Source organism: Marmota flaviventris, chromosome 17 (genome assembly GCF_047511675.1).
Source record: "Marmota flaviventris isolate mMarFla1 chromosome 17, mMarFla1.hap1, whole genome shotgun sequence".
Classification (NCBI taxonomy): domain Eukaryota; kingdom Metazoa; phylum Chordata; class Mammalia; order Rodentia; family Sciuridae; genus Marmota; species Marmota flaviventris.
The window spans coordinates 2,723,569-2,746,913 of record NC_092514.1 but is presented as its reverse complement, the minus strand read 5'-3'; the positions used below and the strand labels follow the sequence as shown (position 1 = coordinate 2,746,913).

General features: G+C 37.2%; 1 protein-coding gene across 1 annotated transcript in view; it reads left to right on the top strand.

Moving 5' to 3' along the window:
- Positions 1–23,345, top strand: part of LOC139701369 (syntaxin-binding protein 6-like) — a 170,743-nt gene that overhangs the window by 65,600 nt on the left and 81,798 nt on the right. The window lies entirely within an intron of this gene.

The following is a 23,345-nucleotide window of genomic DNA, read 5'->3' as shown; positions in this document are numbered from 1 at the left end:
CACTCATAAGAATGATGTTTGGCCAAAGCTCGGAAATCCATTTCCTATACCTTGAAGCCAGTCCTTGAGTTGTGTGACTGGGTATCATTATTTTTGCTCCAAAGGAACTATATCAAAACCTGTTTATGTTTGCTTGCTCAGCCAAATTATCTTCATGCACAAAGAAAACAAAGATTTAGTCAGGATTGGAAGGAGAGGCAGAATTACAAATCTTAAACTAGTGTATACAAGTATAGGCCTTTTCATAAATAATCTCTTTTAATCCTAGCAGATACTCTGTAGATTAACATCCCTATTTTTATAAATGATAAAAGTTGAAGCTCTGTGATTTTATATAGTTTATACAAGTTTATAAAATAATAGTGAAATTTTGATTTAAACTTGAGTTTTTTCTAGCATATATTCCTTTTATCCATCCATGTAAGATCCCTAAGTTACAAATAACAAAATATAGCATTCTTATCATGTAGGTTACTTTTTTTTGACAGTAAAGAGATCTCACATTGGATGTTCTGGTAGTCTCTATAAGAACTTTTAGACATTTTTTTTGAATTTTGTTTATGTACCAATTATAACTCATACCATATATGTTTACAAAGAATCTTCTATGTTTAAGGGACTGTACTAGAAAATATAGAAAATCAAGATGAATACTCTGTCTTTAAGTAGCTTATGATATAGAAGAAATAAGATATAAAGTTAAGTACATGTAATGGAAGGCAGTAAGTGAATAGGTCCATCAGAGTAGCAATGACAGGAACTTGGGCAGTTAGAAAAGAGGTGACTTTTAGACAGGAGCCCAAATAACCTAAACATGAACTGTGCTACCGTGGTTCACAGAGCAGGTAATCCAATCTGTGCCCAACACTATTTCAACAAGGAAAAAAAAAGCAAAGAATAATCAAATCAACTGCAAATACCAAAAATGGCAGCTGTAACTGATCAGGTAATGTACTAGAAGGCTTAAGGTACACATAATTCAGAGGAATTCAATGAAGAAAAGTAAGATTGTTTAAACCTGTGCTAAATGGTTATAAGTTTCTTGCTCTGAGCCACTTTGAACGTGATTATTAGCCATGTTTCATAAGTCCATGACATTTCATGATGTATGAAATATGAAATCTTATTCAAAGATAAAAATATTGTAAAATCATCTGTTAGACCTAGAGATTTAACTGAAGACCTGCTACTACACTGATATTTGTATGAAGAGCCCATTGAATTACCTATAAACAGAAAAGGTTAGAATTTTAGACAAAAGCAGTTAGATGAAACAGTATCTCTAGAAACTCTGATATAGCCATCTCATTAGCCTTCCTCACTTTAGGAGATATTATGTTATCTTTATGAACTTTCTCATGTTTTTCTCTTAAGAAATATACTCAATTGATATCAACTAATGTTCTTATAAAGCTAGTGGAAGAGAAGAAAATACTTTATGTAACTCATTACATCATCAAGCTATACTATGTTAGTGAACATTTCAGAATCAGTCATCAGCCATGTCTCTATAGCAATGTGAAGTTATCTAAAGGATAATGAGGTGGGTCTTTACTCTTGGGGTGCTTCTGGAAGCATCTGTGGTAGGAAGAATAATGCCTCATCTCCATGGCATACTCAAGATTAGGGTTTCAACATAGAAATTTTAGGGGGAGGGACACAAATATTTAGTCCCTAACAGTCATGCATGTTTTTATGCCTAGCCTTTTGATAGATGTTACCTTTTCATGTCTATGGGAAATACTACTGCAACATTTTGGTTTAGTTCAGGTATAGAGTTATGACATAAATATGCCCCTGGTACTCTAGCATTGAATATTTAAATCTATTTTTCTAATGTTTACCTGTAATAAACTTACAATGAACATGCTTTGTGTGTGTGTGTGTGTGTGTGTGTGTGTGTGTGTGTGTGACTGGAGACTGAAGTCAGGAGCGTTCTACTGCCCAGCCCTTTCTATTTGGGGACAAGGTCTCACTAAATTGCAGAGGTTGGCCTTGAACTTGCCATTCTTCTGCCTCAGCCTCCGGAGCATCTGGGATTATATGAATGCACAACCATACACAGCTACAGTGAATATTGTTGCAGCTACATTCATGATATTCATCCTTCCACTAGCAAAAAATAAGTTATTGTTATATTTCTTACTTATAAACAGATTTTTATTATCTTTTAGATGCATAAATATAAAATTATTTAATGTTAAAATTTTAAGGTAATAAGAAAAATGAATGCTTTCAGTGTTTGTTGTTTTACTGAGGTATAATGTACATGCAGTATTCCCTCTAAAATCTGGAACAAGACAGGGATGCCCTCTTTCACCAATTCTGTTCAACATAGATCTCGAAATGCTGGCCAGAGCAATTAGACAGACGAAAGAAATTAAAGGCATAAAAATAGGAAAAGAAGAACTTAAATTATCACTATTTGCAGATGATATGATTCTATACCTAGCAGACCCAAAAGGCTCTACAAAGAAACTATTAGAGCTAATAAATGAATTCAGCAAAGTGGCAGGATATAAAATCAACACACATAAATCAAAGGCATTCCTGTATATCAGCGACAAATCCTCTGAAATGGAAATGAGGACAACCACTCCATTCACAATATCTTCAAAAAAAATAAAATACTTGGGAATCAACCTAACAAAAGAGGTGAAAGACTTATACAATGAAAACTACAGAACCCTAAAGAGAGAAATAGAAGAAGATCTGAGAAGATGGAAAAATATACCCTGTTCATGGATAGGCAGAACTAACATCATCAAAATGGCGATATTACCAAAAGTTCTCTATAGGTTTAATGCAATGCCAATCAAAATCCCAACGGCATTTCTTGTAGAAATAGAGAAAGCAATCATGAAATTCATATAGAAAAATAAAAGACCCAGAATAGCAAAAACAATGCTAAGCAGGAAGTGTGAATCAGGCGGTATAGCGATACCAGACTTCACACTATACTACAGAGCAATAGTAACAAAAACAGCATGGTACTGGTACCAAAACAGGCGGGTGGACCAATGGTACAGAATAGAGGACACAGAAACCAATCCACAAAACTACAACTATCTTATATTTGATAAAGGGGCTAAAAGCATGCAATGGAGGAAGGATAGCATCTTCAACAAATGGTGCTGGGAAAACTGGAAATCCATATGCAACAAAATGAAACTGAATCCCTTTCTCTTGCCATGCACAAAAGTGAATTCAAAATGGATCAAGGAGCTTGATATCAAATCAGAGACACGCCGTCTGATAGAAGAAAAAGTTGGCTACGATCTACGTACTGTGGGGTCGGGCTCCAAATTCCTCAATAGGACACCCATAGCACACAAGTTAATAACTAGAATCAACAAATGGGACTTACTCAAACTAAAAAGTTTTTTCTCAGCTAAAGAAACAATAAGAGAGGTAAATAGAGAGCCTACATCCTGGGAACAAATCTTTACTCCTCACACTTCAGATAGAGCCCTAATATCCAGAGTATACAAAGAACTCCAAACATTAGACAATAAGAGAACAAACAACCCAATCAACAAATGGGCCAAGGACCTGAACAGACACTTCTCAAAGGAGGACATACAATCAATCAACAAGTACATGAAAAAATGCTCACCATCTCTAGCAGTCAGAGAAATGCAAATCAAAACCACCCTAAGATACCATCTCACTCCAGTTAGATTGGCAGCCATTATGAAGTCAAACAACAACAAGTGCTGGCGAGGATGTGGGGAAAAGGGTACACTTGTACATTGCTGGTGGGACTGCAAATTGGTGCAGCCAATTTGGAAAGCAGCATGGAGATTTCTTGGAAAGCTGGGAATGGAGCCACCATTTGACCCAGCTATTCCCCTTCTCGGTCTATTCCCTAAAGACCTAAAAAGAGCATGCTACAGGGACACTGCTACATCGATGTTCATAGCAGCACAATTCACAATAGCAAGACTGTGGAACCAACCTAGATGCCCTTCAATAGATGAATGGATAAAAAAAATGTGGCATTTATACACAATGGAGTATTACTCTGCATTAAAAAATGACAAAATCATAGAATTTACAGGGAAATGGATGGCATTAGAGCAGATTATGCTAAGTGAAGCTAGCCAATCCCTAAAAAACAAATGCCAAATGTCTTCTTTGATATAAGGAGAGTAACTAAGAACAGAGTAGGGTCGAAGAGCATGAGAAGAAGATTAACATTAAACAGGGATGAGAGGTGGGAGGGAAAGGGAGAGAGAAGGGAAATTGCATGGAAATGGAAGGAGACCCTCAGAGTTATACAAAAGTACATAAAAGAGGAAGTGAGGGGAAAGGGAAAAATAATACAAGGGGGACAAATGAATGCCAGTAGAGCGGGCAGAGAGAGAAGAGGGGAGGGGAGGGGAGGGGGGATAGTAGAGGATAGGAAAGGCAGCAGAACACAACAGACACTAGTATGGCAATATGTAAATCAATGGATGTGTAACTGATGTAATTCTGCAATCTGTATTTGGGGTAAAAATGGGAGCTCATAACCCACTTGAATCAAAGTGTGAAATATGATATATCAAGAACTATGTAAAGTTTTGAACAAAAAACAACAAAAAATTTAAAAAAATGTGGCATTTATACACAATGGAATATTACTCTGCATTAAAAAATGAGAAAATCATAGAATTTGCAGGGAAATGGATGGCACTAGAGCAGATTATGCTAAGTGAAGCTAGCCAATCCCTAAAAAACAAATGCCAAATGTCTTCTTTGATATAAAGAGAGTAACTAAGAACAGAGTAGGGACGAAGAGCATGAGAAGAAGATTAACATTAAACAGAGATGAGAGGTGGGAGGGAAAGGGAGAGAAAAGGGAAATTGCATGGAAATGGAAGGAGACCCTAAGGGTTATACAAAAGAACATACAAGAGGAAATGAGGGGAAAGGGAAAAATAATACAAGGGGGAGAAATGAAGGTCAGTAGAGGGGGTAGAGAGAGAAGAGGGGATGGGAGGGGAGGGGAGGGGGGATAGTAGAGGATAGGAAAGGCAGCAGAACACAACAGACACTAGTATGGCAATATGTAAATCAATGGATGTGTAATTGATATGATTCTGCAATCTGTATATGGGCTAAAAATGGGAGTTCATAACCCACTTGAAGCAAAGTGTGAAAGATGATATACCAAGAACTATGTAATGTTTTGAACAACCAACAATAAAAAAATAAGAAAAAATAAAAAAAAATAATGTACATGCAGTAAAAGGCACACACCTTAAGTGTTCAGCTCATTGATAGCTTACATGTGCAGCACCTATTTGACCACCACCCAGGCCAAGCTATAGAACATTCCCATCATCCCAGAAAGCTCTCTTACCACCCTTTCCAGTCAGAAGCTCCCATCCTCAGAGATAAATACTTCCTGATTCTTGTCACCAGGTTTAATTACATCTGTTTTTGAACTTCACATAAGTGGAATCATACCATGTATATTAACTCTTTCAAGTCTTAGTTCCTTTCATTCGTTATGTTCATGAGATTCTCCCACATTTATGTGTTAATGTAAGCAATTTTTAAAAATTGCTGACAAGTCTCCTGTTGTATGGATGTGTCGTAGTTTATTGAACCTGTCTCTTGTTGCTGTACATTTGAGTTGCTTCCAATTTGGGGTTATTATGAATAAAGACGCTTTGCACATTTGTGCACTCATTTCTCTTGGATATACAGATCAGAGTGGAATTGCTAGGTCATAAGAATGTTATGCTTAATTTTATCAGAAACTGCCAACCATTTTCCAAGTAGTTGTAACATTTTACACTCCATTTGCCAGGTGTAAGTGTTCTAGCTGTCCAACATTCTAGTCTTTGCTTGGTATTGCCAGTCATTTTTGGTTTTCTTTTTGTTGTTGTTGTTGTTTTGCCATTCTGATGTGTATGTTGTAATAAATCATTCCTTTTTTTTTCCCAATCTCAATTAAGTGTGAGTGGTCTAAAATGAGTCTAAATAGTGGATTTGAGAACATTTTGATTTTAAATAATGAAAGAAAATGTCCCTAACATTCCCTATACTTATTCCCACTTTAAAATAGGTTAAAAATCCAAAACAAACAAAAATCCTGTCTGTACATTTTAAATAAATCACTTATTTTCCCTGTATTTACTTAAAATAGAGATTAGTCACTCAACTCTGTTTTTAGGTTAGGCTTTCAAGTACAAGTTTCTTGCTTTAAGTTGTAAATTTCATGACCATGTTTGTCCAGGGGTGATATTGTTCCAATAGCTACAGGCAGAGTGCTTCTCCTTCTCCCAAATCTGCATGCATCCCAGGTTTTATTGCCTTCATCACTGCTTTAGATTTTGTTGGTCGTCATTTATTTCTGATGTTTAGTCAGAACTGGGCCGCTGGGAGTCTGGTTCCTTTAGAGAAGACAGCTTTAGCACCGGGTGGAGAGGTAATTTGTCTTCATGATTCTTACGGCAACCTCACTGGGCCCTGTCATTTTCACAGTTTGATAGGGACCTCATATCCTTCCCTTTTGATCACATGAAGATGGGTCCAGAGACCTCTAAATAGCACACTGAAAAATTAGGCATGACTAAGCCTCAGTAGCGCAAGGGAATGGTTTTGTGGAATCTTCTCTTGTCATTTAGCCCAGTTATTTGGTGTACAGCTTTCCCAATATTTCTTTCCCAACAGAGATCTGTCTCTCCGAATCTACATCAGATGTGATGAGGAAGCCTGGAGTTTATTTTGGACTTCATGATAGATTAGAAGATAAGCACACATAGAGCTTCTTTCTTGATGTTGTCAAGTGGGTGTGTTTTGTTTTGACTCTTAACACTGCTCCTCTGTAGTGCAGAGTTCTGCTGGAGTCTGCTGTTCCACAACGCTTGGAATGCTGCCCCACCTGGTAGGTGCTTTGATCAACACACTTTGCCTTACCTGGGTTGAAATGTAGCTCTCTGATGGAGCCAAGAAGAGCTTAGGATCTGCTTAGTCCTCGGATTTCAGGGATGCAAGTTCTCCCTATAGCCCATAGAGATGTCTTTCCCTTATATAAATCCTAAGAAGATGAAAAAAGAAAAATTGAATGTTAGGGACAAAAGTAAGCAGACAGACTAGGATTGTTTGCATTTATTTTAATCTTTAGGATTTGTAAATTGCAATCTGTAAAGGATATCACTTTGTTTACCTATTGGATAATTTTTTGTGTGGGATTTAGCAAGTCACAACCTCTCCTACTTCTTTATTGACAACAAGCATTGACACTAATGATATGCAAGGACCCTCTCACTTCAGAGGTCAAAAAGAGGCTGCATAGCCATGGTTTCTAAGAACACTGCTCAGGAGCTGGACAGCTGAGTTCAAATACTGCCACACTTGATATCTGAGCAGGTTTCTCCCTTTCTTGGTACCCTGTACAAAATGGTGGTAATTAGATCACCCACATCACAGGATTATAATCACAATTCATTGAGGGAGAAAAGTACTTCTTATTTCTCCTGGCACAGGATAGTTCCTCTAAAGTGTTTAATATATGAAATATTGCTATAATGTCTGTTCTGATTTGAATTTTCTTATTTCCTTGGAAGTATCTTTCAACATTCTTACCAGAATAAGAAGAAAGACAAATTAGTATTGATTTTCTATTTAATATAATGCTTTAATTTCATTGAAATAAATTTCTATATCAAATTTATGTGTAATATCTAAAGGTATTTTGGAAAATTCAAATTAGTAAAAAGAATAAGATAAATGACTCATACTTTTACCTCCCAGATAAATGTATTTTGTTTTATTGCAAATCATCCTTCAGTTTTTTTAACTCATAGATTAACTGTTTTCCAAGTTATAATCATTCTGTATAAATCATTTTGATTCATTATTTTTTCATTTACTATTAATTTATAAGTGTTTTTGTTATTTACATAGGATTAATTAAAGCATCACCCCAGTGGTTGCATAATATTATTTTGAATAGATTCTTTTTGATTTATCTTTGCCAGATCAATGACCATGGTGGTTGTTTATGATTTTTCAGTACTATAAATAAACATGGTTCAATAAGTATTCTTCTTCAGACTAGGTTTACAGGGTTCATTATTTCTTTCAGGTAGATTCCCAAAGGTGGAATTACTAATTCAAGAAACATGAATAGTTTGTGGAACTTGAGTTTTCAAAGGAACTTCCAAAGCTTGTTACTACTAGTTATATATGGACATGTCTATTTACTCACATTTCCCCAGAACAGTGATCATTTTTCTAACCTGTGCCAACTAATAGGCATCTAAGATACTGCTGTTTTTATCTGTGTTTCATTGTGGGATTCTTAAACATTTTCTCATGCCTTTGCTTATTTAAAGGTATTTGTTCTTTTAGAAAATGTCTGTTTATATCCTTAGCCTGACTGAAATCTTGTTGTTTTCTTGTTCACTAATTTGTGTGAATTCTTTGTAGAGAAATAACCCTGAACCTATACATAAAACATTTGCTGAGAATATTTCCCTGTGTATGTGCTTATTTGAGTTATGATCTTTTAAAATCACACAGAAATAAATGAGAGCACAAATCCAACTTTGAACACTTTTCCACTGTCGATTTTTCTATAGTTTCTAAATTTACAAGTTATTTATGCTGTAGGGATTTGGTAATCTTAGTTCTGTTTTCCTCTGGTTTTTCTAGAAGTGTGTGTGTGTGTATGTGTGTGTGCACGTGTGCACACACATATGTATGTACATATATATGTATGTGTGTGTGTATATATATATATATATATGCAAATATATAAATTTAGTACTTTTATATAAACTTAAATGACTTTAAAGAAAACCAAAGTTTCTGGTATTTCCTTTGCATTCTTCACTGAATTATTGCTATAAACTGAAATCAAACCTAAATCCCTTTCCACACTGGTTGGAAAAGCATGACATTTAGTGAGGTGTAATATTCCCCAGTGGTGCAATTATTCTGTGAGACTCACAATCAGAGTATTTATTAAACGATTAAAGAGTATTTATTAAAAGCTCCTTATATGACTAAATGTCCGTCACAACAGATGACCCCATGGCCTGTAAGAGACTATAATCATTGGTTTGGAAACTTGGGGCACTCAGTAAATGTTAGTTCTGAGAACCTCAGAGATGAGGTCTCTGGCACACAGCTTCCCTCCTCTGCCCTCAGACTCCTCCTCTGTGAACTGAATGAGTTGAACTAGCTGATTTCTAAGGAGCTCTGCAGCTCTGGTGTTGCTGAATTTGGTGTACAGAAGCACTTGTGTACACACCACTGTGCAGAGACATAGAAGCCTTTGTCTATGCTGTCTACCACCTATTTTCCAATCTGCAACATCATAAGCTTTGCTCATTCACACTTGTAGCAACAGAGAGACAAGGGCTTATAATAGCAGTGGAAAAGAATTATGAGAAACAAACCATTTAGTCCATAACTGCCTTCTCTTTTAGATAAACCTCTACAGCAATTAAGTGATCACAGAAAATTGGCCACTAGGAATAATAGCACTGATTACCCACATTTATATATCACCTTTCAAGGTTTCCTGGGTCTTGTAAAGCATCAAGGGGCTACTAAACCTCTCCAGTTATTTGTGAAAGTCCATAACCCTTTAGCAAAACCTAAGTTTGATGTGCATTTTGGAATTCAGAATTCTTCTGGGTTCAGAAAATGCATATAATACATGAACTAAATTTCATGTAATATACCTAGTGGGATTTGGGCAGCACTCTTAATCAAACACATTATTACTTTTGTAGCCAAATGCATGATACTCATAATATATTAGATAAATAATGACTGTAAGTAACTTCACTCAATTTCATGGTAGGTTTTGCCAGCACATGAGGTTAAATTTTAAAAGAGAGAGAGAGACAGAGAGAATTTGATTTCTGTATCATTTTGGATTTTGCAAAGTAGATAGGGTTTGTGGGCATCAGTAATTCACCATACCACATTCACCTCCTAAAAGTCCAGATCTGGCTATTGTCTCCCATAGAAACCTCTCTCAGTGATTCTTGGCAAAGAGACTCTAGGACCCAGCCTTCACCTGGTGTTATAGGCCCTCCAGCTTATATCTCATTCATCTGGAAGTCTTTCTCTTTCCTGACTAAAGCAGCAGCCTTCTTCACAAGCCCATTCACCTAGGCTCCAGCCACACTTAGCTGCTCTGATGTATTCTAGACTTGCTTACTCCTAATGATTCTTTTGATCTAGTTTCCTCTACCTATGACAACTCTGTGTCCATTTCTCCTCATTTCTAGCCTAGCTATATTCTGCTATTAATCCTAACCACCTACCTTTCTCTCCTTTGTTCTGCTCCTATGTTAGTCAGATTTTTGTCACTGTGACTAAAATACTTGACAATAACAACTTAGAGGAAGAAGAGTTTATTTTAGCTCATGATTTCGTAGGGTCAGTCCATGATAAGCTGGCTCCATTGCTCTAAGCTCAAGGTGAGGCAGGACATCACGACAGAAAGAGCATGGTAGAGGGGAGCTTCCCAGGACATGGCAGCCAGATAGCAGAGAAAGGGAGAAGCCACAGGGACAAGATACAGTCCCCAAGAGCATGCCTCCAGTGACCCACCTCTTCTAGCCACACCTCACCTGCCCACAGTTATTACCCAGCAAAGCAGTCCTTTCAAATAGTTAATCAAGTGGATTAATCCACTGATTAGGTCACAGCCTTCATAATCTAATCATTTCATCTCTAGATAGTTCTGCATTTACATAGAAGCTTTTTGGGGACACCTCATATCCCAATCATAATAACTTCTGTATCCCATACCTTTATTAAGGCAACTATCAAAGGCTGTCTAGATTAGAATAATTTATATGTGTATTCTCTACTAACTTACGAACCCCTAGAGTAGTGGTTCTGAAATCTTAGTAAACATGAAGCACTGCTTATTTTTAACCCAGATTTCTGGGTTCTTCTGTCCTCTCTCCTGAGAGATTCATTTTCATTAGGTTTATATGCAGGACCCAGGGTAACTGCATGCCAGCGAATCTCTGATTATTTAAATTCTTTGGTCACACTTCCTTGACTGTGAGGAATGCAGTGGCAGGTTCTTTTGCTAAAACAAGAAACTACCCTGGAACTCTGAAGTCAGAACCTAAAACAATTGTCACTCAACATCAGTCCACACAACAGTGCTGCCTTTATTTTTGTTATCTCATTTCTTCTCCTTCACACAACTGTATTGGAAGTGAGATCAATAAGAGCTGATAGGGATTATAGTACAGTTTCTAGTAACATTTGTGTAGGAGGTTTCTTGTGAGAGCAGACTTGAGCCAGCCGTGCCTTTGGTAATAGCAGAGTGTGGAAAAAGCCATGGCGAGTGCAAAAACAACCAAGTGCTAACAGGATTATAGACAGCCTGAGAATATTGGAGAGCGGATTCACACACACACATAAACATACACACACACACACACACACACACAACACATGGGATCCTGTGGGCTTGCCCAGGCTGGCCTTGAACTCCTAGCCCAAAGTGATCCTCCTGCTTCAGCTTCCTGAGTAACTGGAATTATAAGAATGCGCCATCATACCTGGCTCAGGATTGTGGATTTTTAAAGGCTGAATAATTTACCTGGTCAATCCTCCACCAGGGACATGTGTTTCAGAAATGCTGCTGCTTGCTCTGGATTTAGATTTCTCAGGCTGAAGAGAGCCTACTTGTAGTCCATAGTTCAGCCCCACCAAAGATATACCCCACACTCTTCTTTTGGGTTTCTAATAGTGATGATGTTGATGAACATAGTGATTCATGGAGCTAATGTTTGGTGAGCTCTGTGTGCTGGAACTGTGTTAATCACGTTACATGAATTATCTCATTTACTCCTCAAGACAACCCTGAGAGGAGGTGTTATTTTTGCATGATTTGCTAATGAGGAGCAAGATGTGCAGAGAAGTAAGGCAGCCTGGCTGTGTCAATAGAACTGATGAGGAGGGAGTAGGACAGGGATGTCAGTCCAAATGAGCTAACTCCGGAGCCCAAAGTGCTCCCACAGTGCTCCAGTTACCACTTCTGAAGTTTTCAGTGTCCTGACTTACTGTATAAACTGAAACTCTGAAAAAAAAATTCATCCTATTTAATTTCCTGTGTTTTTGAAAGATTTATTATTCACAATTTAGTGTTATAATTTAATTTAATGCAACAAATAAATATTGTGGTGCCATAATTTAATTAACAAGTATCCTTTTGAAAGACTTAGGGTTTTGATCAATTTTGAATGTGTCTTTTTTGTCTTTGGTTTTTGTTATTACAAATAATGATGTCACAAATATGCCTTAAAATAGTTTTATTTTATTATGCCCTTATAATAGATCCATGAAGAAAAATTTCCAAGTAGAAAACCATGTATATTTCTACATGAGAAATATTGTCAAATCGCTTTGTAAAGTTTTATGGCACTATAAAATGACCCACAGATTAACAACAACAACAACAATAGCTGAAGCTCTGCTCTATCTTCTGTGCATATAAGAGGACTTGTTTTTCAGTTGTATCTTTGGGTATGTCATATGTGAATGAGAATAACTTCAATTCTGTGTGTGGGAACCTCTACCAGGCAGAAGTGACATATGGGCTGCTTGTCCAACAGAAAGATGTACCACCAGGAGTGGCTGGGCATATCACAGCTCTGAAAAGAAGTCAAGTACAACTCCTAATAATCTCATTGCTTTCACTGGGCATGAATGCCAATTAACCTAGGCCTGTTGTTTATGCTAGAGCTGAAGAATGGACCCTTGGATAGAATGCAAGCATACTACATTCAAATCACTCTAATCATTCTTCCATAATGGGACAAACTAAAAAGAATGAACAGCACCTCAGATGAGAATTGCTTATGGCTTTTAATTTATCTCATGGCTGCAGTCAATCAAATCAAATGAGTCATTCACATTGAGAAAATCTGGACACTTAAGCTCTGTACCTTGCTCCTTTGCCTCAGATATTGGAAAATGCCACCATTTTGACCAGCTATTAGATTGATTTCAGGGAAGATAACAGTTCTTGGGAACATTCAAGTGCTTAACACATGGAATGTGGTTAGTTATTGAAATGAACATAGACATATTATCTTGGCATTATTTTCTTAGAACTTATTTCAGAGACCAAAACTAATACATGACAGGTAAAAAAGAAAAATAGTCAGATAAACTCAAGGGAAATATCAGAAAGACACTCATATACAATATGGAAGGAGTTAGGAAAGATTTTCCTGAACATAACAAAAGAAGAAAGAGTTAGAATGGAAAAATTTAAAAATAAAATTTGAAGGAAGTTATAAAAGGAGGAAGCCCCATTCTCCATCAACTTTTTATTTACTTGGTATCTACCCACTTAGAGCACAGTGCTTGGTGGGGTAGAGAGGGGTGTGTGTCCCTGCCACATTTGCCTGTGTGAAAGATTTATGTTAGTGTAAGCAGATCTATAAGATGTGAGTAAGTGCCCCATAAAGCATGCCTGTTTGAGCAAAGCAAACTCTCAGGGGATGAATACAGCCTTATTCCCTGCTCCTGGGAGACTTCTCTGTTCCTGGTTCTCCTCCAGTTAACCAGACTGTCTCTAGTCTCTCCTGCCCTAGCTACCTAGTAAATACTTCCACCTGACCTAAGTTGAGGCCAGTTCAATCCCTCCTGCCATCTTTCCCTTGAATATCCCTTCATGGTTAGCAACATCTTCTGTATGACTTGCTCACGTCTTAGATTAGACTTGGTTTTCCAGTTCTCTCACATATTCAGGTAACTTACATTTAAGTCAGTTCCAAGTCCTAGTCATTTTACACTGGTTTGCTTCAAGACTGTATCTCCTCTCTTAGGAAACACTGAGGTACTTTCCAAAGTGGTCTTTGTTTTTATTGTCCTTTTCCATTCAAGGACTCCTGTGCTCTCCCAGAACTTCTATTTCTAAACTATAAACCTAATCATAATAGTCCTATTTAATTTCTAAAACCAGTTCACATCCCCTAATGGGACTTGCCTCATCCCATTCTGCTTTTACTGTGCCCTGTGTCCCACATGCTTTTCCCCTTTCCCTTGACTTGATGCTATATACCTATTTTTATGATCATCGGTTCTAATTTCATTCATATTTATATTTTATCACTTTTTTTATTACATGGTCTTTTGTAAAGTGTCACTTGTCCAAAAGATGGAATGAGTTAACTGGAGTTCAAGCCCAGAATTATTTTACTGTAAAATAAGCTGTTCCTTACATGTTCTATTTATGATTGTGAAGTCGAATTACTTAAGAAGTCTGTTTTCTAGCTTTGGAATGCCTAGAAAATGTTAAAGGGAGGGGCACATGTTTTTATTCCCATTTAAAGGCAGGAGAATGGAGTAGCTGTGCATTGAGCATATACCTTATAGCCCCAAATGCTCTTTGCTCTGACCCTTTGTTCCATATTACTCACAAGATATTAGTCAAAATTGGAAGTCCTAGATCCATCTTTAATATCTATATATTGCACAACTGGGGTTTTTTGTTTATATATGTATTATTACCTAACACCCTCAGTGCATGGGGGTTCCTAGCCTAGTGAGGTAGCACTGCCTGATGAGTGAGAACAGACTCTGAAGCCAGGTGACCTAAGTTCTAATCTCTGTTCTGCTGCTCACAAGCTACATGACTTTGGCAAGTTCCTTAGCCTTTACGTACCTGGGTCTCTTCATTTATAAAATTGATTGAAGGATGACTTTGGGAATGATAAAAAATGAATAATTTTTTTAATCATTTGTGTCACTGGACTTCTGAGAGTGTGGGGACTGCTTCTGCCAACTGAGAGAACAGTGGGCAGATTGTATTCACTGCATCATGCTTGGAAGATAAGAGTTCAGGTGTCTCCCTTGCAGCTTGGCTATTGGGAATGCCATTCTTGGCTCTCCTCCTTGCCCAATGTCTCCCTGCAGAGCTCTTTGGAGCAGCAGAATGTGGAAAAGGAGTTTCTGTTCTACTCCCTCAGAACCACTGGAATTCTATTTACAGTAATTGCTAGTTGAGAATGTGTGGATACGCTTGACTTGCTTCTGTTTCTTCTTAAACCCCTACTTGGTGGTATATTGGCAGAGTACCTCACATTTGATATTCTCCCATGTGACCCTCTGTAGCTCAGCAGCCCTCACTGTCTGCAGGCCAGTTGGAGTCAGTATGGACAGCAGAGTGCAGAGGATCACATCTGGAGTGCTCTTAGTGTGACACTCAGGGCACAAGAACTGTGATCCAGATACCTGCTCAGGAGTCTGCTCCAGATGCCCACAAGGAGACAGTATGTAGAGGGGAAGCAGCTCTGCATTCCATGACTCTTCTAGAAAGAGAGAGACTCAATCCAAGGGGTGTGGTTGACCCAGATCAAGATTACCTTCTGAAGATGTAGCTCCAAGACTTCTTCCTTCTTAGAATTAATTTCCCTCTTAAAAGAGCATAGAAACATCTGGCTCACTTGCCAAGTCCTTTACCTTACCTCTAATTTCTAAAGCAAAATAAATAGATGATGTAGCATATTTTAGGTACACATTGAACAAATCAAAGTTTTACCTAAATATTTTCCTACATGATATTTTTCTGATTTATGAAGAACATATGAGTGCCCTCAAGGCTAATTCCAGTGGTGGATGGAAAGAATATCAATTTTTCTCTATCTAGTCAAATGAGATAGTTTTCCTTTTAAATACTGTAATCTAAGTAAGTCCCCTAGAGGGGCTCTTGACATTTTCCTTTCCTTACAGAATGGAGGGAGGGGGATTAATTAATGATGAGGTTCTAATGTGAAATGAGACTGTAGTCTTTTACTAACTTTTGAATAACATTTTCCTTGTTGTGCTAGTGAGCTTTCCATCACTGTGAAAAAATACCTGACACAATCAACTTAGAAGGAGGAAAGGCCTATATCAGCTTATGGTTTCAGAGATTTCAGTCCATGGTCAGTTTGCCTGTTGCTTTGGGGGCTGTGAAAATGAGTGCATCATGGTGGGAAAGTGTGGCAGAAGCTTCTCACTTTATGGTGGCCAGGAACCAAAAGATAAGAAGAAGCCAGAGTCCTAATATCTTCTTCAAGGGCACATCCTCAGTGACCTGACTTCCTCCCACAAGGCCTCACCTCCTAAAGGTTCTACCACCTCCCATATGCTCATAATTGGGCCTTCAACATGCAGGTCTTTGGAAAACATTCATAATCTGACCTATAGCACTTGTCTTTTGACACTCAAACTAAACATATATAAGTGGGGTATTCAAATTAGTCCCTACATATCCTACAGAGGTAGTAGCACTGAGGAGATAGAGACTCAATCTCCACTAATTGCCCTTTTGTTTATATTTGCCATATTTTTTCCTGGAAATGAAATATCCATAAGCTTGTTGGAAGGACTTCATCGCTGGTGGAGGCAAACTTTTGTCCTAATTGGTTTTAAGGTCTTATTTGTACCTACAGTTAACACACTGTACAGGTATCTGTACACAGATGTTATGAGTTCTCCCTTAGGAAATCCCTAGAGAACAAGGGTATAAATGAGCAAGAAGAAAACACGAGATACAAGAAACAGATATTCAACATAGGAGAGAGGCAAAAAGAAATCATAGGAAGACAGATAATAGAGCCCAGGATAAATGCAGTGCACTGGCATGAACAACTTGCCTATGCTTCCACCCTGATACTTGACTGATAGCTTGGCTGGATATAGAATTATAAAGGAGCAAATGCACCAAACTTAAATGAAGCATAGAGCACTCAACTAGCAGTTTGTGTCCATCTCCACACAAGACTCCTCCCTCTGAGGAATAAACAAGGGCTTACTATACTTTGAATACCCTGTTAATAGCCTGTTTCAATGTATTTCAGAGAAATACATTGAAACAAATTTCCTTTTCCTATGAAATTTTGGAAATGTTGTTCTTCTACAGTCTAGATTCCAATTCTGCTGTTGAAAATCCCCAAAGGATTTTAATTCCTGATCTTTTCTTTTTGATTTATTTCTCTGTTTTATGAAAACTTGTAAGATCTTTAAATTCCTCGTGTTCCACAATTTCATAGTAAACTATCTGTGGGTCATCTTTTTTCATCTATGGTACTATGACTAAGTGACCCCTTTAGTGTTGAAATTCATTTATATCAAATTTTCTTGAATCAACTTCATATACACACACACACACACACACACACACATATGAATGAATGAATCTTTCTGATATTTCATTATTCAGACCTTGTGATGGATTTGGTTAGTTATCTCACAAACATTTCAACTTTCTTCTCGTTTACCTTTGGGTACTGCACATTTTCCTTTCCTTACACAGGCTGGAAGCTAACCATCTGTATTTCCTAGGCTTTTTTGCAGCTAGTGTTCTGGACATAATTTAAATTCACCTTTGCTTCTTTTTACCTGTTGCCTAGTCTGGCCATGGAGGCTTTTCCCTGGGACAGCATTAGCAGGGATCCCACTTTAGAGCCACCAGCTCTGTGAAAAGTAACAGGCTGCTTGGCATCCGTTTTGCTTGTTTGGGTGGTGGCAGGTAAAGCCCATCTTTGCAGCCAGCAGCTATAGCTGTGACTCCCTGCCTTTGGCAACATTAGCATGCTTCTGGAGCTTGCAACAACAGTGGCAGCTGGCCACTTCAGGAGGCAGCCTCTTGATGTTAGAGTCTCTTTGCAGGTTAGTTCTTTGGTACAGTTTGGGATTTGTGAAAGCTCAACCTCATGTCTGTTTGTTTAGTCCTTTATTGTAAGACATAATTTCTGCTAAAAATAAATAACATGGATTTTTTTTTCTTTTCAGAGGACCCTCATCTGTATGATCTCCTGTTTTATTTTTCTAATTTTACATGTTTCTGTCTTCCAACTTTAGTTTGGGAGATTTTCTTAACTTTAGTTAGATTGAGTTTTTAAAATTTATATATACATACATATATAATATTTTTCCCTCTGGATGTTCTTATTTTATACATCTTATTTTATGAATAGACCATCTTCTGTTTTCTTTCTGAGGGTATTAATGTTAAATTTCTAAAACTTTTCTTCTCACTGCCTTGTTCCTGTTTTCTCCCAGTTGCTTTTGACTGTCTACTTAGGTCTCTAACTGTTGCACTAGAGACTTGGCTTAGTGATCCATGGTTGATCTGCTCATATTTAAGAGCAGCATCTTAGAAGCTGATTAGAAGCCCTGAATGTGTGTTGGACATTGTTACTGTCAGCCTTCACTATAAGGAGGTCCAGGTCTGGGTCTGTGGTTTAGTGATAGAGTGCTCGCCTAGCATGTGTGAGGCCCTGGGTTCAATCTCCAGCACTACAAAGGCAAAAAAAAAAAAGGGGGTGGGGAGACTATAAGGAGGTCTAGCTATGCTGGTTCATGGGGGAACCTGGATGTAAAGATCTATTTTACTCTCTTCTTTGTAGATTGATTCCCCAGGAAGGGATTTCCTAATATTCCACATGTAGAAAGTATGGGCTGGCTGCCTGAATCTTGGGAGCTGAGTCTAAATCTAAGCATAAGTATATGAATGTTTTCTTTGACGAAAAAGCAACCGCAGTGATTTTTAGTACCTTACCCTAAACTGTGCATGGCATAGAAAGCATTATAAAAGGCAGCACCTACCTGTAAAAACAGAAAGGAACTGGGGCTTCTTGAACAGACTTTCAACCATTCTTTCAATTTAGCTCCATCTTTACTCCTGCTTCCAAAGGTACCTAATGCTGGAAGATGCTTGTCTTTAGGGAGTACATTGCTATACATTGGGTTGCTTTGTCTTTTCCCTACTGCCCACTTAGGTTTCAGCTTTCCTGGGCCTACTTGGGTCATTAACCACCCATCCATTTGGGCTCTAGCTTGCAAAGTTTTATTGATATTGTATTCTTTTGTGTTTTGTTTTTGTTGGATCTGTACCTTTCAAACACAATCTCCCTATTGTCATTTTAGTCGGACTAGAAGTAAAAGTGTGTATGAAGACTACAGCCTCATCTGGAATTGGTTAGCCTTTCTATAATGTGAGTAATAGAAAGCTACTATATTGGTTTTGCTTAAATATTGTCATTTGATTAGTTATTAAGCTTAATAGCATAGTGTATGTCTAAACTGTGTGTTCTTAAACTTTGTGTGTGTGTGTGTGTGTATGTGTTTGTATCTCTCAGCTTAAAATAGAATGGATATAGCTAAAAGAAAGAAGTGCTCAGTGTCCTAAAATATGCACGACTTTCTTCCTGACACTGTTAGTAGGATTGCTTTAAGCTGTACCAGCACCAAAGATCTGTCCTTCACACTGACTGGAATATACTTAGTGGGAAACATATGTAGCCAACATTTCTGTCCTAAACCCTAAGGGAAGGGGGACAGGTAGGTTTTGGGTTTTCCTTTATCATGTTTAATGTGATAGGAATTTGTATTTGCCACCCCATCAGCATGGTTTTTGAGCATTTACTATTGCAGAGTTGTGGAAAATCAGAAATGATTTGCTTGAGTTCAGTGAAACCTTTCACATCAGCACATTCTCACTGTTCTTCATACCCGGCGCCTACAGCAAAGATTTAATAAGCCCTGTTTGCAAAACAAAAAGAGAAAAGGGTAATGGCTCAATGGAAAGCCCCATTAATGCTTCAGACCACTGACTGTTGAATCCAAATATAGATTTTAGGAAAGAGGGCTGAAGAGAGTGAATTTCCTTTAAGACAGAATCCGTTTTTTTAATTTTTGCAATAGGAGAAATTAAATGATAAAAATGAGAAATTAAAATTGCCAATGTGTTCTTAGTATAATGTTTGGCTTTTATTTGAAATTATATAGTTTTTAGTTATTATAAATTGGCAGGTTTAGTATTTTACTGATTTTGAGAAAAAAAATCAGGAAGAATTATATAACTTACCTTTTAATAAAAGATACACTTAAAAAATAGCTATACTAAAATAAAGTACCAAAGGATGGGAAAGGACTATATGGTATGTGTAGTGTAATATTTAAGGAGGTTTTTCACCAAAGCCTTAACTGTCGAGCTCATAACTTGTGGATGAAAAATACATAACTCTCCTGCCAAAATATGTTCTCACTCATGCTTTGAGCTCTGACATCACTTCGGGTGATGCAGAAACTAGATGAAATTCTAGAGTTCCATGTTGGCTGTTTAGAAACACAGCATAAGGGCATTCATGTTCTTGCTCAATTGTTTGGCTGCCTCTTTGAGAGGGCTCAGGGAGAAGGCACAGCTCAGAACAGTTGGTTCTCCATTCCACAACTTCATTTCTGTGACTCAACCAACCTCGGACTGAAAATATTTGAAGAAAAGGATGTTTCATCTGTACTGAACACATACAGATTTTTCTTCTCATTCCCTAAACAATACATAGCACTTACTTTGTACTGGGTATTATAAGCCGTCTAGAGATTATTTAAAGTATAAGGGAGGATTTGCATAGGATATATGAAAATACCTTTACATTTTATGTTAGAGGCTTTACCACTTATGGATTTTGGTATCTGAGAGTTACTAGGACCATCCTCTTCAGATACTGAGGATACTTTAGCTAAGGATTGGCATCAAGGAAGGAACAGCAAGGTATTCTAGAAGGCTTGATTCGGAGTTGGGAAACTTGGATTGTGATTGAAATTTATCTACTCACTAATCGTAAGTCCTTCTTAATTGCTTTATTTTTTTTAATTCTAAGGTAGTTAGAAAGCATATGTTACAAAATTAAAGTAATATATAGAATGATAATTTTACTTTGGAAGTTCAGACTACATGGAGGAGGAATACATTTTTAAAGCTAGTGTGAACTGACAAATCATAAAGGTAAATGGAATTATTGACAATGAAATTATTGGCAATCCACAGAACAATTGATACCATCAAATTTCCAAATAAACTAGCAATATATATAATCAGAATTATTGATGAGTTCTGGATTTCAAAGATTTCACAGGTATTATTATTAAGATAAATACATTTATTGAGTCCTTAATGTCACATCTTACACTGAAATCATTAAGTTCATTATCTTATTTATGATCTTAGTAACAACTTGTATTTACAGTTACTATTATCATTCCTGTTGTATAAATAATAATTTAGATTATAACTTATAGATGAGAACTGCAGTTTAGGTGTTTTTGTACCACATAGATAAGAGGTAGTAGATCAATCATAGCCATGTCTATTTAACTCCAAAACAAGATGTTTTTAGTCACCATGCTATTATGTTTCCAAAATTGAAAATAGTTGAGGATTGTGTCAAAGGATAAAATATAAAAAATAGCTAATTCTTCCTTTCTCTCTTTTATGAAATTGAAGCCACTGGGGCAAGTAGAAGATTCAGCGAGTTATATACAAAAAAACTATTTATCAGATAGCCCTGCCCTGAAGGAGATTCTAGTCTACCTGAGGGGGTTGGGGATTTTAAGCAATTAAAGAGACAAGGCAATGTATAAACATAGAGGAAGAAGCTAGGTATATTTACTGAGTAAGAGGAAATTCATGAAGACTAAGTTCAAAAACTGATAATTGTAAAATGAAAGGTAAACCAGGTTTATTTTCTGGAACCCAAGAACTATAGTCAAACATTTCTGTATGTGAAGTAAATGGGCATCTGCCACAAGAGGTAGCTCATTTCCTGTTACTATGTAAAGTCAGCATTTAGTACGTTCACATTGTTGGATGACCATCACCATCCATCTTCAGAATTTTTCATCATATCAAACTGAAACTCTACATTTAACAATACTTCTCCATTTTACCCTCTTTTTATCATTAAAAAATTATCATTATTATAATATTGATGTATTAATTGTACAAATTACGGAGTTTCACTGCAACATTTATATGCATGCACATGTTGTGCCTTGATCGTATTTACCTTCCCTTCTGCCCTCTCTTGTCCTACCCTCTATCCACCTCCCATCATCCCTCATCCCCTTCCCCTTCCCTCATAGTCTTACTTTCAGATCATCATTTTTTTTTTTTTTTTTTTTTTTTTTTTTTTTTTTTTTTAGTTTACACATGAGAGAAATATGCTTGTCTGGCTTATTTTGCTTAAAGGTGGTGTTCCCCATCCCATCCATTGTCCTGCAAGTGGCAGGATTTCATTCTCCTTTGTACCTGCATAATACTCCATGGTGTATTTATACACCATATATTCTTCATCCATTTGTCTGTTGACCGACACCTAGGGTTGATTCCTTATCTTAGCTATTTCGACTATTGCCACAATAAACATGGAAGTATAGGGATCTCTTTCATATGTTGATTTCATTTCCTTTGGATAAACATCCAGGAGTGGTGTAGCAGGATCATATGGTAGATCTATTTTAAGTTTTTTTTGAGGAACCTCCATATTGTTTTATGGTGGTTGTCCTAATATACATTTCTCACTAAGGGAATGCATAAGGGTTCCTTTTTTCTTTACATCCTTGTTAGCATTTGATTCTTATTTTATTTTTGTTAAATAATAGCCATTCTGACTGGGAAGAAATAGAATCTCAGTATAGTTCAGATTTATGTTTCCTTAGGGATATTTTAAACTAAAAATACTTAGAAGTCAAAGATATTTAGGGAAGACCAGTTTGAATGGGAAGGAGGACATTCTGGGAGAAGGCAAACCTTGAGCTCATACCTGAGATAACTATCATCTATGAGTTAACTAGTCAAACTGTTCTTGCTCGTAGAGGAACCAAGAGCTGTATGGGAGCTCATGCTGTTGGACAGACCTGCATTTCTCTGCCCTTGGTGGCCTCCCCTCTCAAGGTAAGGGACTGACTGAGTGTGATGATCTTTAAGGCCCAACCATTCCAAGCATTCTTAGGGTCCTGAGGCACCTGTCTTTAGCAAGACTGTCAGCCTCAGTCATTTGTCCTGTGGCCTTTAGATATGTCAAATCTTGAGTATAGGAAAACAGACTCTCTGCTCAGGACACTAAGTTTAGAAATGGGAAAGCTCACCAGAGTGTGAGTACTGAGAGAAGTGGCACACCTGAGAGAGGTAGCAGACATCTCCAAAGATCTCCAAATCCAAGGTATCAGATGTATTTTTTTGTTAAAACATTTCTCTTAAAGTAAAGAATAGAAATGCCACAAAATTTTTCTGTTCCTCCCAGATTTTTAAAGATATCACACCAGTTTTATTTCATCCTGAGTTAGGAAGGTTGACGCCTTGAGACTCCCTATAAAGAAATACCTTGTCTTTGGTTCTTGATTTCCAAGACTGGACCAAAGCAGAGCACTAACAGGGCAAGTGGTGGAGTTGGTACCGGAAAATCCAGGAAAAACCATTTCTTTACTCACATAGCATGAATTTAGATGTAAAGGGGAAATGCTGTGTCAAGGCACAGTGAGGAGCTTTAGAATTCAGTATTTCATTTTGAGTGTACCACTCATGG